General features: G+C 41.0%; 1 protein-coding gene across 3 annotated transcripts in view; it reads right to left on the reverse strand.

Moving 5' to 3' along the window:
- Nucleotides 1-14,912, reverse strand: part of EEFSEC (eukaryotic elongation factor, selenocysteine-tRNA specific) — a 114,967-nt gene that overhangs the window by 3,856 nt on the left and 96,199 nt on the right. The window contains exon 7 of one of the 3 annotated variants that reach the window (XM_085236102.1): nucleotides 1-14,912. This exon is cut by the window's right edge and continues 20,960 nt beyond it. The exons of the other annotated variants lie outside the window; for them this stretch is intronic. The gene's annotated coding sequence lies outside the window, so the exon portion shown is untranslated. 3 annotated transcript variants of the gene reach the window in all.

Here is a 14,912-nt window from a genome sequence, read left to right on the forward strand (position 1 = left end):
GTCTAGTTTAACTTACTTACATTAAGGGTCTAATCTCTGCTGAACAATGGCTGTGTTAGCTTGAATACATAGTGAGAAATCTGTTCCATTAATTAAGTGCTGCCTGTACTACTCGGATTCGTAGCAAATGTTAATAGATTTTTTTTTCTTCCTGTGTTGGACAATTACTTTATTTTGCCAAGTTGCTAATGGATTAAATTGAAAAGGCCCGCGTGTTAAGAAAGACTTCAGCTTCAAAGTTCTAAGAAATGCCTCGCATACAACAGTGGGAAATACCTATATATTAGTATTATTAATGGGCAGTCCTCAGAGGCATAGAAAATATCTGAAAGCTTAGCAAATTCATTCCCACCCATCGTAACCATGTCTGTAACAAGAAGCGCCCAGGTCTTATGTAAAATATACTCATAGCATCAGCTAACGCACATTAGATACAATATCTGCAGGAAAATAATTTAATGCTGCATGCTTTTAGTTTTAACTGTTAGTAATAATTACTAAATAAGACCACAGACTCTGATCCTTAGTCTCAGCACAGTCTCAGAGATTGCTCTAAACAGAGGTATTCACAAAACGTACATTTTTAAAACTCAAATGAAAAGCAACGCCACACCAGGAAAATGTTTTCCAAGTTTAAGAACAATTCCACATGCAAAAAACACAAGATAAAGACAATATTTTAAACAGTTTTTGCAAATAAAAGCAAATTTCCTAATGATTAGCAGTATCTTACATTCAAACACTTCACCGTGCTCTGGAGCTCTGCTGTTATTCTGGTATAGCCTGATATAGTTTCAATGGAAACACACAGATTTTAGCAATTCAGTGTAAATTTCACATTGTTTATAAATACTGGCTATCAATTTTTGACTTTCTCTTTTTCTTACGTCTTAAGCGAAGACAGCCTTATCTATGCAAGTTTTAAGGTTTCTCTAATGCTTCACATTCTCTTTACATTAAAGTTGCCCAGACCTCCCTGTAACGGAGGATATATGGTGACAACCACCTCGTGCTGACACCCAAGGTCCCCACTCTGTGCCCAGGGGACCACCTCTACACCTGGTTGCTGGCAGCGTCAGCCAGAACACAAACCACAGCCAATGCATACGAAACTTAACAGCCACAGGCACCAAGGTTTACTTGTGCTTTGTTTTTACCACTGCTGCTTCAGTTCAGCAGAAAGCTGGTGCATTCCCATTCCTTTTTCTAATCCAACTGCAGGTTGAGGTACCATTGCTGTGTTTTTCCCCTATGTATATTTTTATTTCCTTGTCATTTACAAGCTTAATACTAGTTTCCTTTTGTGTTATTTCCTCACTACACATTCTCCTTCACTTCACGTGAGCATAGCTTATAAAGGCCATCCTTTTTTCCCCTTTGCCCCTTCTGCTCCTTGAAAGGACCTCCAAGAGTGACCTCAGCTATTTCTCTTAACATCCAGCTCCTTCTGCTGACCCCCAATTCAGCACTTCAGCAGTTGCATCTCTTTCCTTTTTCAACTTTAATCTTCAGATTTCCCATCTCCAAATTTCTACTTCCTACTTCCACAGATCATCTTCTCTCTTTAATATTCAAGAATAGTCCCACCTCCTTCAAAAATAAAGAAATACTTGAATGGAAGATTCTGAAGGCAGAATGCTAGGCCCACTGTGGATGAGAAGCCAGATAATAACAACTCCTTGTAGCCCTGCCAGAACAGAAGTAATTTTTAAGCGACTGATAAACGCATCATTGAAAACAGGTGCAATAATAAAGGTACTGGGCATGCTCTCCCGCACAGCCAAGAAGAATAATTTATTTCACTGAACAGCTCCCATCTCAGATGCACAGAGGTAGAAAAAAGCTAAGTGCACTGGTTAGTGCTAAGGAACACGAAGGCATTAGCTAGCATGGATGACTGCAGTTTTCTTACAGAACTGAGAACTGTAATGGTAAAAATATATATATTAAAAGATTTCAAGCCTCCTGATTCGTGAAAAGTTGGCTTCCCTATCAAAATGAAGAAACCATCCCATTGACAGCAATATGAAAATCAGTCAGTGCATCTCAGTAAGTACCAGCAGTGGTACTTGCCATGCTTTGCTGGGAAGGCGTTGGCCCAGAGAAAACTCACGATTCTTAGGGAAAAGGCTGAAGCTGTATCAGTAGCTATCTCTGAAATGGAAAATATTCCAGTATGCACTCACTGTTAAAAAAAAAAAATATCCTAGACTGTTCTTGCTGTTATTTGCAAACCTCCCATCCATCCAGGAACACTGAGCCAACCTTGTTTCTCACTTTTGGAAAGAAAATACCTAATTTCCTTCCTTCTACCACTGCAGCCGAAGACAAGAACTTGCAATTTCTTGTCTCCTGTCAACATTCAATGTTAAAAATTGACAGAAAATCAGAGAACAAGTTAGCATAGCACACAGCACAAGTCAAAAATAATTTTCAGTCAAGGCAAACGTAACCTTTTATTATGACAAGCAGACATTTTTCTTTCTTCCTGAGGGAAGTAAAGAAAAGAGCAAAACTTGAAAGAGGCAAAGGTTTGGGGATAATCCTCCCTCACAATGGATTTTGTAACAGCCGGTCTTCACAATTTCAGGATTTCCTTAACTGGAATCCTCAGAGCCTGAGCCCTCATTACACCGTTAAGGAGTGTGTGCCTGCCCCAACGCTCCTGCTAACAGGGAGTACAAAACGCAGATGACCTGAAAATCAGAAAAGATCAGAGCCTCAGGTGGGGGTCAGTCGGCTGTGCTGGGGATGGAACAGACCGGGCTCCCATCGAGCTTAATGCAGTGACTGACCACTGAAAGGAAAACTTTCTGCTGGTACTGTGGAACTTTAGAATCCAGTAAAAACACATATTTGTTTTTTCTTTTCTTGCAACTGTATTTACACCTTAAAATCCCACTTCTTTCCTATGTTCTAAACCAAAGAGGGGTAGAAGGTTCAAGCAATGCAGCACTTGTATCAGTATCAGATTCGGATTACCTTTAAAAGTAGGAAAGAGGTATATTCTGTTTCCAGCAAATGAAGGGAAGTACCAGTGATACAAAAATTGCCTCTTGGAATCCTACAAAACACTAAGCAAGCACACAGGTGTTCTTCACCTAGTTCCAAAGCATTTCAGCACTGCTACAAAACACATCAGTGATCTGCAGCCTATAAACATAGAAAGCTCGTGCAATTATCCCTAAAGTAATTATCTGCTGTTTTGAATAAAAAGGAGAAGGACACACACACACACAAAAAAAATAATAATCAGAGGATCAATTTACCCAAATCCTTCCTCTTAAACTTTTCTTTACAGTCAGACAGAAAAGACAATAGAAACGTCATATCTCTTTGCCTGAATTCTTCATATTACATTAGCAGAAAATCAGAGTTGCTACCCAGCAAAGATATCCAATACTCTAACTTCTCATTTTATTGCAACCAAGGTGGCCATTTTTCTTCATCGGTATCCAGCTAAGAAAACTTGAGCTGGTCAGGAAGAGGACATCTTTCTAAGCCTTCCAAGAACAACACTACTATATTGCTCTGCCCGTAAATCCTGTATTAGGAACATCAGATATGCCACATCAAGACTAGTAGACTAGATTAGTGGCAATCTAGAGGCTGCTGGCCCTAACAGAAAGGACAAGCATCCCATCTGCTTGTCATTAATATATGGTGCTTCAGAAAAAGCAGGGATGAAAACTGGGTCCTAAACTAATTAGAGCCCAGAACCAGGCAGGAATTCTCTACCTGACGTCAGAGTCAGCACCCATCAGCCCAGCTAATCAAAAGGTTTGAGCAGAGTGATCCTATTGGAGCTGGTCTGCTCTACTCCTAAGCATTAATCAGCATGATAACAACTGTAATACAATCACCTAGACAATTTTGATGTAATAGTAGACCATCACTCAAGAAACAAGGGATATTCCTGCTGCCACCCTCAGGAGCTCAGGATTTGAACTTCAATTACATCCACAGATCAGGCAACAAATTTTGCTTATGTAAATCCCTTCACAATTCTCCAGTAATTCTCTTTTGAATTCACACCTTTTCCAACATCTCATCAGCTCTCTTCAGAAACATTCTGCTGGGGTTTCAAACTTCAGGATAGATCCACTTTTCTCTTTTGGCTGGTACAGGATCTGTTATTATCATCTTGCCTGGCTTGTGAATATTAACAGAAAAACAGCATGAAGGTGGACAGGGAGAGCATCAGCTTCCAAGGAGAACAGAAAGTGCACTCCCTCCTTCCAAACAGGAATTAAACTAGTGCCTTGGGATCTACACAAAATATCTGTGTTCACTGTGTGATGACAAAGATCTGAAAGTCTTACAGCCATTTCAAGCAGCATACTGCTCATGTACTGCCCAAACTCTGCTGTGTCAGCCTGCAGAACCATCCCTGAAGGTTTTGCCTGGTGGGCTCTGGATGGAAATCCTTAACTACCAAAACCTTTTCCCATAAATTAGGGAACAGCTGCCCTGTGCCACATCCCAGATGGCTGCAGTTCAGTGCTGAACTGACTTGAGTCTTGTGTATCAATTTAAGTTTATACAGGCTTTTGGACTAAGAAACATTATTGTAAGAAGTGATAATCTAGAAATAACATGGATTTCATTATGGGCTCCTACTTAGTAGGGAAAGAGCTAATCTTCCTTGATGAGGAAGACAGAAGCTGTTTTAATTCGAGAGGCTGACCTAAGTGAAGCTGGGGCCAAAGCTGTATTTGGAAAACTCTCACGTCAGTTGGACACAGCCCTTTCAAGCTCAGTGCCAGCTCCACACAATGGCTTGAGCTGCGCTCTCCGGCAGCCCTTAAAGGCACATTTTGTATCTTGGCTTTTGCTGCAAGCAATCAAGAAAGAATGCAAGAAAACAAAACTGTTTCCCAAGCACTGTTTGCTGGTGCCATAATTAATATAATCAAACAATTCCACAAATTGCTTCCAATTGCTGGCGTCACTTTCATGTGCAGAGCCAAGCTTTCAAAGAAGGGCCCTTCTTGTCCTACATCCTTACACTGGTAACCCTTGCTTCACACAATAGTAAACAAGCCCTCGCTAAATAGTACAGGGTAATTTGTACTGTAATAGGTCCCCAAGGCACCATGGACACAATTTGAAACGCCATCTAATTTTTCTTTTTAATTAAAAAAGCAGTTACTATATTTAAGCACCAACACAAAAAAGTTCAGAGGGGACGGTCTGGAGTTTCCCACAGCTCTCTGGGACTTTTCTCAAGGTCAGGAAGAGTTTTATAGGCTCCATTGGTACAGATTTTTTTCGTTAATTAGTCTGCCATACCCTCTGCATGAAGTCAGCGTATTGATTTTCAGTCTGATATTCTTTGTATTGCTAAACAGAGCTCAAGCTCCAGTGACACACAGAATCTATCAGCAACCGAACGGTTATCAATACCATCCGTCCCCATACATACCTTGACTGTCTCTCCCTTTCCATCATCCCACACTTGCTATCCACACTGAGGACACTCAATGTACTGCAGTGCTGAGAGCACGTATCGTTCATTTTGTTTTATGTCTCCCATTTTACAGCAAGATGCTCAGGCTATATTACCCATTTCGCAAATCTACATCGTGTAACTGTATTTTCACCTGTTTTTTTTTTTGTCAAAATCTATGACAAATGATTACTGTCACCTGAAGCCATGGTGCACCATACATATACCCAGTCTATCATAGCCTTGCTTCACAATCACTTCATTAAGTACGCAGACCCAAACACACTTTAGAAGCCTACTTGCAGTTCCCACTGTGAGTTTTCCAAAACACATCCTACCCCAACATACTCTTCCGCCCCGAAGCCCTAAAAAGTAGCCCTAAATTGCAGTGACACTTGGGATCTTCATTTCTTGGCTAGCTGGCCATACTGCAACACACATCAGTTGAGAATACAAACCTGAGCTTGTCTTACAAGGCCGGCGTGTATTTCAGTTGCAGTTACACTGCATGTCAGCAACATTTGTTGGCTAAACCCTTCTAGGGCAATCTCCTAAAGAAGTCTTCACAATTCACGTTCCTGGAACATAGCCATGGTTTATATGCATCCTGCTATTTGTTGTTTCTGTTTGCCAAACATTAACACAGGGTACATCAGAGACTCCAAGGCACTGCAATTACAAGGTCTTGGCTGTGCAAATTACATGTACACACACCACGGGAACCAACTCGCAGGAGCTACAGGACAGCCACCATGGTAATCTTTTGATCTTCACACTGTCCCATTAGCCTCAGGGAGAGGATTTTCAAAGTAATATTCACAGCAGTTATATATGTACTTTCAGAGCATTAACAAGGCTGCAATTATGTCAGCTAATTACTAGATCAGCAATTATTCATAAACTGTTTTCACTGGATGGTCACTCAAAGTCCATGCAGTCACTGAGATCACGTCCAAGTGCTACTTCAGCCACTGCCTCAGCATGCCAGCTGGAAGAGCTCTCCCATAAAGAGGGAACAGGCAGAGCTGGTTATGTTATTGATAATGTGCTTTTAGTCTACACATTCCTCAAACTCCCTGAAACAAAATAAAGGCTGCCTTGAGTGCATGGGAAATGCCCAGCACAGAGCAAGAACAGCTGTGAAAAAACTGAAGTAATAAGAATATTAAATTATTAATACAAATATATGTAATGGGAATTTACACAGGCTCCTGGTTCAATTCAACAATTTAAAAATTACAGGTAGGTCAGCATTAATATCCATGACCATTCAAAACACTCCAAGAGAGAAGTGCCTTAAAATCACAGTTACTTGGACCAGGAGGGGAGGAAGTTTGCTTGTTTTTAGAATTGAGCATTCCCTCTAGGAACAACAGGCATTTGGTGCTCTGCAGTTGTTGGGGATCAGGACTCTGCTAAAGCAGAGCTGACCTCATGATAGATTCCATTTTATCAAAGGGAACTCACCCTCTCTTTCAGAGAATCTCAGCCCCCCAGGATTACATGAGCGCAATAAACACTGACAGTTAAACAGCCATACTGGACTGTAATGTGTCCTTCATTGCTCACTACTCAGCATGGCGTACTTTTGTTCTTGCACACAGCTTTGTGTTCCCTTGCATGACTCCTGGCAGGAATACTTAGTATAAAGTCACGATCTCCAGTGGCACTTTTACATAGCCAGCTTGACAAGAAATCTCTTTCATCAGATCCCATCACTAATTTGATTCACAGGAGTCTGGATATTCATGTATTCTGCTGTACATACAGCCCTGCCAGCACTGTCCATTCTCATCACACGGCTCCAGCTACTAGGCCTGGGGACCAGGCACATCCATGTCACTGGACCGATATGAAGTATTCAGCCAGGATGTGAGAGAGGGAAAGAAACACACAGACATCCACACAACAAATGACATCTGGGACACTGTAGTCCAAGACACACTTTAACAAGTTTAGTCCTTGCTAATTAAATATTCAAGTCAGGGGGGAGAAAAATCTCCAAAATGTCCTAAAGAATACAGCCACATTATCTAGAAGTAGTTCAAGGAACAAGTAGGAAGGGAACTTCCCTAATTCTAAAATCCACGGAGCATCAAGCTAAATTTATCTGAGGTGTGGGAGCTCTTGGGTCAGAGTCAGGCAGCGGTGCCCCAGAAGACAGTTATTATCAGTACCCTGGTTCCTACAAAACAGTAAATAAACAAGATGAACAACACTCATGCTCTGAAACAAAATATGTTCTGAATCCAACACAGGGGACTAAAATCCCATCCACGCAGTGAAAAGGCAACAACTACAGTAACACCACCAATACAGAATTTCCGAGAGCAGCCTTCAAAAAGGCACACAGTGTGGAAAAAGTTCAGGTTAGCAGATGTGACAGAATCAAAGGCAATTCATTACAAAGCAGCTTCAGACCGCAGTGCCAGATCTGCAGCCGGGCTGTAATCCTCCCATCTTGATGTGCACGAGGCACCCGAGAAGCCCACTAAGCTGGACCAACTCCGCCGACTTATCCCAGGCATCTGCTGCTCGTGCGGGTCCAGAGTTTAAGTTGGTGATATTCATCTTCCCCTGGGCTGCCTTTATAAAGCAATCCTAAACAATGGGACTTCAGAATAAAGAATAAAACATTTAATTTTTGTGGGCCTCTTTTTTTTTTTTTTTTAAACTTCTAGGCAAGGGCCTTTAATGCGATTAGAAGGGGGAGGGGGATTGGATAGCAGCTTTTTTCTTTTTTTATGTTATGTATATTGTGTGTAAACAAATATGCAATTTGCTTTAAAAAGATAAGGTGATTAAATTTTTATCGGGCTTGTACTCTGTTGTCACCACAACAAAGAGAATTAGGAGGAGGAAAGAAAGGCCTTTTTATTTGAATTATGCTCTTACCAGAGGTTCTCTACAGCACAGCTGTAAAGCCACTCAATGTTCTCCAAACAGGCCCTTTGATTGCATTTTATTCAACTTGTTTGCATTTGGAGCAATCGAAAGGAAAAGAACGCTCCACATTTTGATGTCTTAATGTTCCTTAATACCTTCTTTAATTTATATTAAGCTTCTTAACTAGGGTGATGAATTCTTCAAAAACAATAAAGACCTAGCGCAGAAATCTCTCACACACCATGAAAATTGAAATTATAATGTATTCATGGCTTTTTTTGTTATTAAAAAAAACATTATTTAGAAGAAAGATTTTAAAGCAGAGAAAAAAATCCTGAAGTTGCACGAAAATTACTTGATCCACAGAAACAGATGAAAGTTCAAACTAATTATTACAAGGGAAATAAAATGTTGTCTGAGGTGGAATAGAAGAAATAGTATGAGAACGTTGGGTTATTGTGAAGTTTTTAGTCTTTTAATAACCTATAAATTCCTTCTCCACAACTTCCTACAAAAAAGAACTCTGGAATATGTTTAGTTTTGTTTTACCAAGGCCAATTTGACGATTTTTCTTTTTCTTATTCCCAGTTTTCTTCCCTAAAACAGCTCTTCAGGTTCACATCCCATGGTGCATTTTCCCTCCAGCCGTCCTTCACAGTCTGCCATCACCAACAGCTCACACCGAGACTGGTGATGGCCAACAGGGCACTGCAACTCCCACAGACACAGCAGCTTCAGGGGGCACACGGTCACTAGATGAGGTTCCCAGGAACACCATTCACAGGTGGATCATCCTCCAACGGAGCCCAGATGAGGAAAGCTGACCACAGCTAGGAATTCTGTAAGCAGAGCCTGGTGCCAGGAGGCACACTGCGGTGATGGGTGTGTGGGCACCACTGAGTGATGAACGAGCTTCCAAAGAGGCATTCAAAATATCCCTGAACTAACACGTTACTAAAAGAAAACATATTTTCATCTGGATTTGCATATTGTTATTTTCTGTTAACATTCACTGACTGCTCACCTCCTTTCCCGAAGTCACATTTTTAAGCAAGTCTCCAAATGCAAATCTTGTGATGAAGCCTGCTCCATTTACAAAATGCTCGTGAAAAAGCTCGCCCAGCTGTCCCAGTAAACAACGGGCCACAACGATTAAAGCAAATCATAAAACAACACAGTGTGCTGCACTGACTACGAAGTAAAACAATACTGATCTTAATCTAATCCAAACGGACCGTGGGTGAAAACAACACCTCCCTGTCCTGAACAGGGTCACACCATGCAGGCACAGAAGCATCAAACCCAACAGTTTAAGAGTGCAGATAGATGACTACAGCAAAACTGAAGTACTGAGAAACAGCAGACTGTCAAAGGCAGCAGGGCTTTGTAAGGTAGCTCTCTACAAAGGGATTTACATCACCACCCCCTACCACAGCATCAGGTCTTCTTCACATACATCTGCCCTACAACTAATCCCTGCTTTTGCAGCAAACAGAGCAATGCCAAAATGGAAAATAAGTGCAGGGCAATATTAATCTTTTAAACTGCTATGTCTAACGTGTCCCACCTATTCCAAAACTTTGCATTTTCGTAAGTACATAATTTGCATGTGCAACACAGTATGTAACCACTTAGAAGCCTTAGTGGTTGTATCTATGAGAGTTTGTGCCTTTAAGCAGAAATGATTCATGAATTTTAATTTGTTTTAAATGTTGAAAAATTCCATCCAAGTAAATTGAGTCAACAAGCCAGCAAAGGATGAAGACATGGATCTGCTTTTTATTTAAAAGAAACTCAAGTCTATACATTTCTTAGTCACCCACAAATCCTCCAGCAGTGAAAAAATACTTTACAATAACTAAGTCTCCTACATTTGTTCTAATTAAGACACTCTGCTTCTCCCCCTTCAGCACATGCTAGTTGAGCAACACTGAGCCTTACCCGATTTTCTTTGTGTTATGTATCTACTACTATTTTAAAGCGTTCTTAGGGAATTGAGTCAGTCAAAGATCCCGCGGTTTACCAAAAGTGAACAAGATTTGCAGAACAAGAACTTTGCATAAGCTGCTTCAGCATCATGAATCTCAAAAACATGGGAAGTCATCACCCTGCCCTCCAAATGAAGGCATTTAAAACAAATATTAGCATTATTTTTGAAGGCATAACTGTTATTTGTATTTACTTTCTCAGTATCAACAGTCTCAGTTCAAGTTCTTAATGCTTTTTTTCCCCCCCCTCAGAAATTACAAAGCCCAGAAATAAACCTTTGAATCCCAAATTAATGTTGTTTAAAAGCTATTTTACAGTACTTGTGCTCCAAATAAACAGCAACACAAAGTTCTACACAGCTACACAGTGATACGTTTATAGAGAAGCTGACATACTAAGTCAGACCTTAACTGAGATAGCAGAAGTTGCAGAGATAGTGACAGATGGAGCACACAGTAACAACTGAATACATCCATCCATGCCACAGCAATACTTCCATTTTTCTAGGCAAGCACCCAAGGGCTGGGTTTCCTTCCTCAGCACACTCCTCCTGGGGCACAGACTGTTCTAAAAGCTAGTGAAATAAAACAAAATGCAGGTACAGCTCCTGTCCAAGACTATGGGAAGCTGATTTAAAGCTTGAAGCAGATTAGTGCTCCTGAGCCATCCCCCAAAAAAGATTCTGCTCTTCTTTTTGCACTTTCCAGCCACTGACATTGCTTGGGCATAAGATGTAGGCAGTTTACAAAGCTCAGAAGTAGAAATTATCAACTGTCCTCATGTCAGGTGACTGGCTACAGGAAAAAAGTTACAGCTGCTTAACTGAAGATTCCTACCAGCAGTGCCAACCTGCTTCAGTGCCTGGGTCCATAGCTGGAAGTGCGAGGGGAAAGGTCCACCACTTGTATTTCAATCAGCTCTGTGGACTGCTGACCTTCCCCAAGAGCCAATGCACACTGCCAAAACACCAACTCATCTTGCACTGCAAACTTCCCCCAAAAACTTGGTGTTTCCAAAGAGTACAGCATAATGCAGCACTGAACGAGAGGAACGTTAAATTATAGAAGATGCAATACGACCAGCCAAAAAACACAAACAAGTTAAAAATAAATTAACCCCATTACCACAACCCCAAAGGCAGCATCTTGTACGATGAGTGCTGATTTCATTAAGCTTGGGTTCCAGTACAGTCCATTTCAGGAGCAAGAGTTCCCACGCTTCAAAATTTATTTTCCTTGACAAGTAACTGCTAAACACGTGCCTTATGCTAACAACGTTTGTGATATACTATGTTATTCAGTGACAACACAGAGATACAGCTTAACCTATTAACCTGAATTACCTGCAAATGACCCCAACAAAGCATGGAATATCTTTCACCCACTTGTCCTGACAGAGGTTTTCCTCTGATGTTGGACTTTTTGAAGGGGAACAGAGTGGAGATGAGACAAATTCACATTAAGTTTTCTCCGAAACTTATTCTGCATTTTCCTACAAGCTCCTCCTGCTCACTTCATGATTCTACTCCAGTCAGCTCTGTACTTCAGCCTACACAGAGGCCCAATAAAAGGAAACAGTGTCCCTTTGAATACCCATCTGCAACTGTGTTCCCTATTCAGCCCCCTGCCTCAGGGTTACAACTCCACCAGCCCTGACTCCCCAGCTATAACCTCAAGTGTTCCTGATGTCTCCACTTATCGTTGGGGACAGAGCTGATCAACTGCAGGTTCTGTGACTGCAACCAAGAAGCCATTTACGATCCCAACAGCTGGTAATGATTTTGCAGCAGAATCATGTCAAATCTGTGGTTCAAATTCACTCTCCTTTTGCAGAGGGGGAAAACAACCAGTTGGGGAAAAAAGAAAAAAAAGAAAAAGAAAAGGGAAAGACTGGGAAAGCATCATGGAAAAAACATTAGCAGCATAGGAACCACTGTAGCACCCTAAGCCAAGCCTGAGGTCCTGTCTTACTCAGGTTCCTTCCTTAACAAAGGATGCTGGAGGAGGAGGAACTGTGCAGTGCATGACAACATCAAGCCACGTTCTCCTATCAGAGATCTATGCTCCATGCAGACAGCAGCATGAGGCAGAACTACCTCAGGTGCCTGCATAGGTCAGCATGCCCACCCCACACTTCATTAGGCTAGCTCAGTCTTCACAGGGCTAAAAAGAAGCAGCCAGCATTCCCTCATCATCTTTATTGAGGATGAGAGAACTCCAAGTGTTCACAAACTGTTTGTTTTACATGCAGTTCATTGAGGCTGCTGATCTACAGTAAGTTTACATTAACGTTTACACTGCTGGAATTCATGCTCTAGTAAAAACTAAGCGAGGAAAGGAAAAGCTGGGTCTCTGTAAAACATACCAGATGCTGCTCCCTTCCAAACAGGTTCCAACAACATGTCCTAGAGAGCTGTTCTCAAGATGGCTGTCCTTTTTCCCTTTGAAGGAAGGTCTTCCCCATGGTCTTCTGTGCCAAGAGTCTGGCTCTTGGAAGGAACGCGGATACCTCACCTGAAACTCACGAGTGGTTGGAACAATGGCAGCACCTTGACTCCCTCTCAAGCAGAAATCAGCCTTTGGATCTTAAGTGAACATATTTAAGACCACATGGTATCCATGTCTACTGCAGGCACAACAAAAATCAGTTTGCAAACAGGAATTATTGAGTCTTTTTTCCCTGCGTTGGGCAAAAACATATAAGTAAGGAGAGGTAAGTCAAAAGTGAGAAGTACAGAGCAACTCTTACTTTCAGGATTTGGTTTCATGCGTACACGCATCTTTCATCTACCAACACCGCTTCCCTAGAAGAGACAGCAGAGGATACGAGTATCCAGATGAGAGCTGCTAGACTTCCAACTCCAAAGTATACTTCTAGTTAATTTCATGGGAACAAAAGAAAAACAGCCATAACATTAGAAGAAGACTGTGCTGACTTCTAATGGAAGTTAGTTTGTACTTCACAATCTAAAATTATAATGGACAGACCGCTCTATTCCCACCTTTTATTCAGTCCTATTTTACTACTCCAAATATATACTACCTAAATTTGTATACTCTTTAACAGTAGTTAATCTTCAATTAAAATACCTAGAGCAGAAACTTAGATAACTGGTTTAAAAGGTAAAAGCTTATTGACAAAAACGTATTCTTCATATTGCCTTTTTTTTTTTAATTCTGCATATTAAAAATGTCATTTTTGTGACTTGAAAAAAAAAATCTTCAGGAATAATGAAGGCTAACAAAAGACTGAAGAGCAGTAATTTAAAAAGCTCCATATGTAGCATCCTGATTACTGTATCTGTCCCCTTTCCATAACGAAGGGAGAAGTCACCAAACTGCCGCCTGTCCTTTCTGGTGACAAGGAAGGGCGAAGAGGACAGAGCGCGTTCAAGGCATCATCCTTCAGGCTGTAGGAAAGAACTAGAAGCCTCCTGCAGCACAGTATGTGGGTGTCAGTGTCCGGCACTTTCTTGGAATACGGTAACCCCAGCTCTGGTGGTCCCTTGCACATGTACTTAATTTGGGAACAGCTGGGTTCAAAAGTTTATCCTCACTTTTTGACCTGCAAAGGTTTAGCGTGTGGGCTGCACAGGAGTGTGCACATCATACCACACAAGCTGAAGATGTGCAGCCACAATACACACTGTGTTTACGTGTATGGTTCTGCACACAGAACACACTGCACTTATTTTAAAATAACATAATACTCTTCAGCTTGCATTGGACCAATGTGCATTTTATGCATGGTCAGCCTTCCCAACTCAAACATGGTGAGACTGCATTTTAAAATTCAGTAAGCTTCTGGAACAGTCTGGCATAATTTCAAAAGGGCACATTAATGAAAGAATTTGTTAATTGCAATACTACTTACTTTGATTCAACATACTTCTTAGAAAAATACAATCACCAAACTCACAAGCCTGACCAGATTAACGTCACCTACAAGCTCATCACTGGTATACCTGAGTAACAGATACAGTGGCCAGAGAGTCGTATTTATAGCTTTACATCACTGTCACAATGAGCTGAAAACAGGAGTGAAGTAAGAGATGCCAGGAGACCTGAAAGCACAAGAGAGCTTCTTGGTATTGGTGAAGGTTGTGAATTTATAGCACATTTGTGATAGGGTTTGAACATTCCAGCAACCACTATGACTGAGATAAATGGCAACTCATTAATCCATGGAAATGTGACAGTACAGTTGAGAGCAACAGTTTTCACTGCACTTGTGTTATTCTGCAATCTTGAATCGATTGTTTACAGAGGCTCTTCACTTGTGCTGATAGCAATAAGTGCTCCACGTACCAGTGAATCTTCCATTCGTAACATGCAGCATGTATGAAATAGTGGATTGTTTTATTTAAAAGATAAAAGCAGCACACAATGGATAAATATTCCACAAACGGAAAATAATTTTTCAAATGAAACAAGCACTTTGTTGATAAAAGTTGTAATTTTCAGTCAGAATTACACAACAGGACTTTTATTACAAATCAGCTCCAAATACAACACGGGAAAAACACTGTGTGTAACACAAATCAAGTAAAGTGCGTAGGCATAATGGCACAGAAAATAAAAGCTTCTTA

The sequence above is a fragment of the Meleagris gallopavo genome, chromosome 14 (genome assembly GCF_905368555.1).
Source record: "Meleagris gallopavo chromosome 14, MGAL_WU_HG_1.1, whole genome shotgun sequence".
Taxonomy (NCBI): domain Eukaryota; kingdom Metazoa; phylum Chordata; class Aves; order Galliformes; family Phasianidae; genus Meleagris; species Meleagris gallopavo.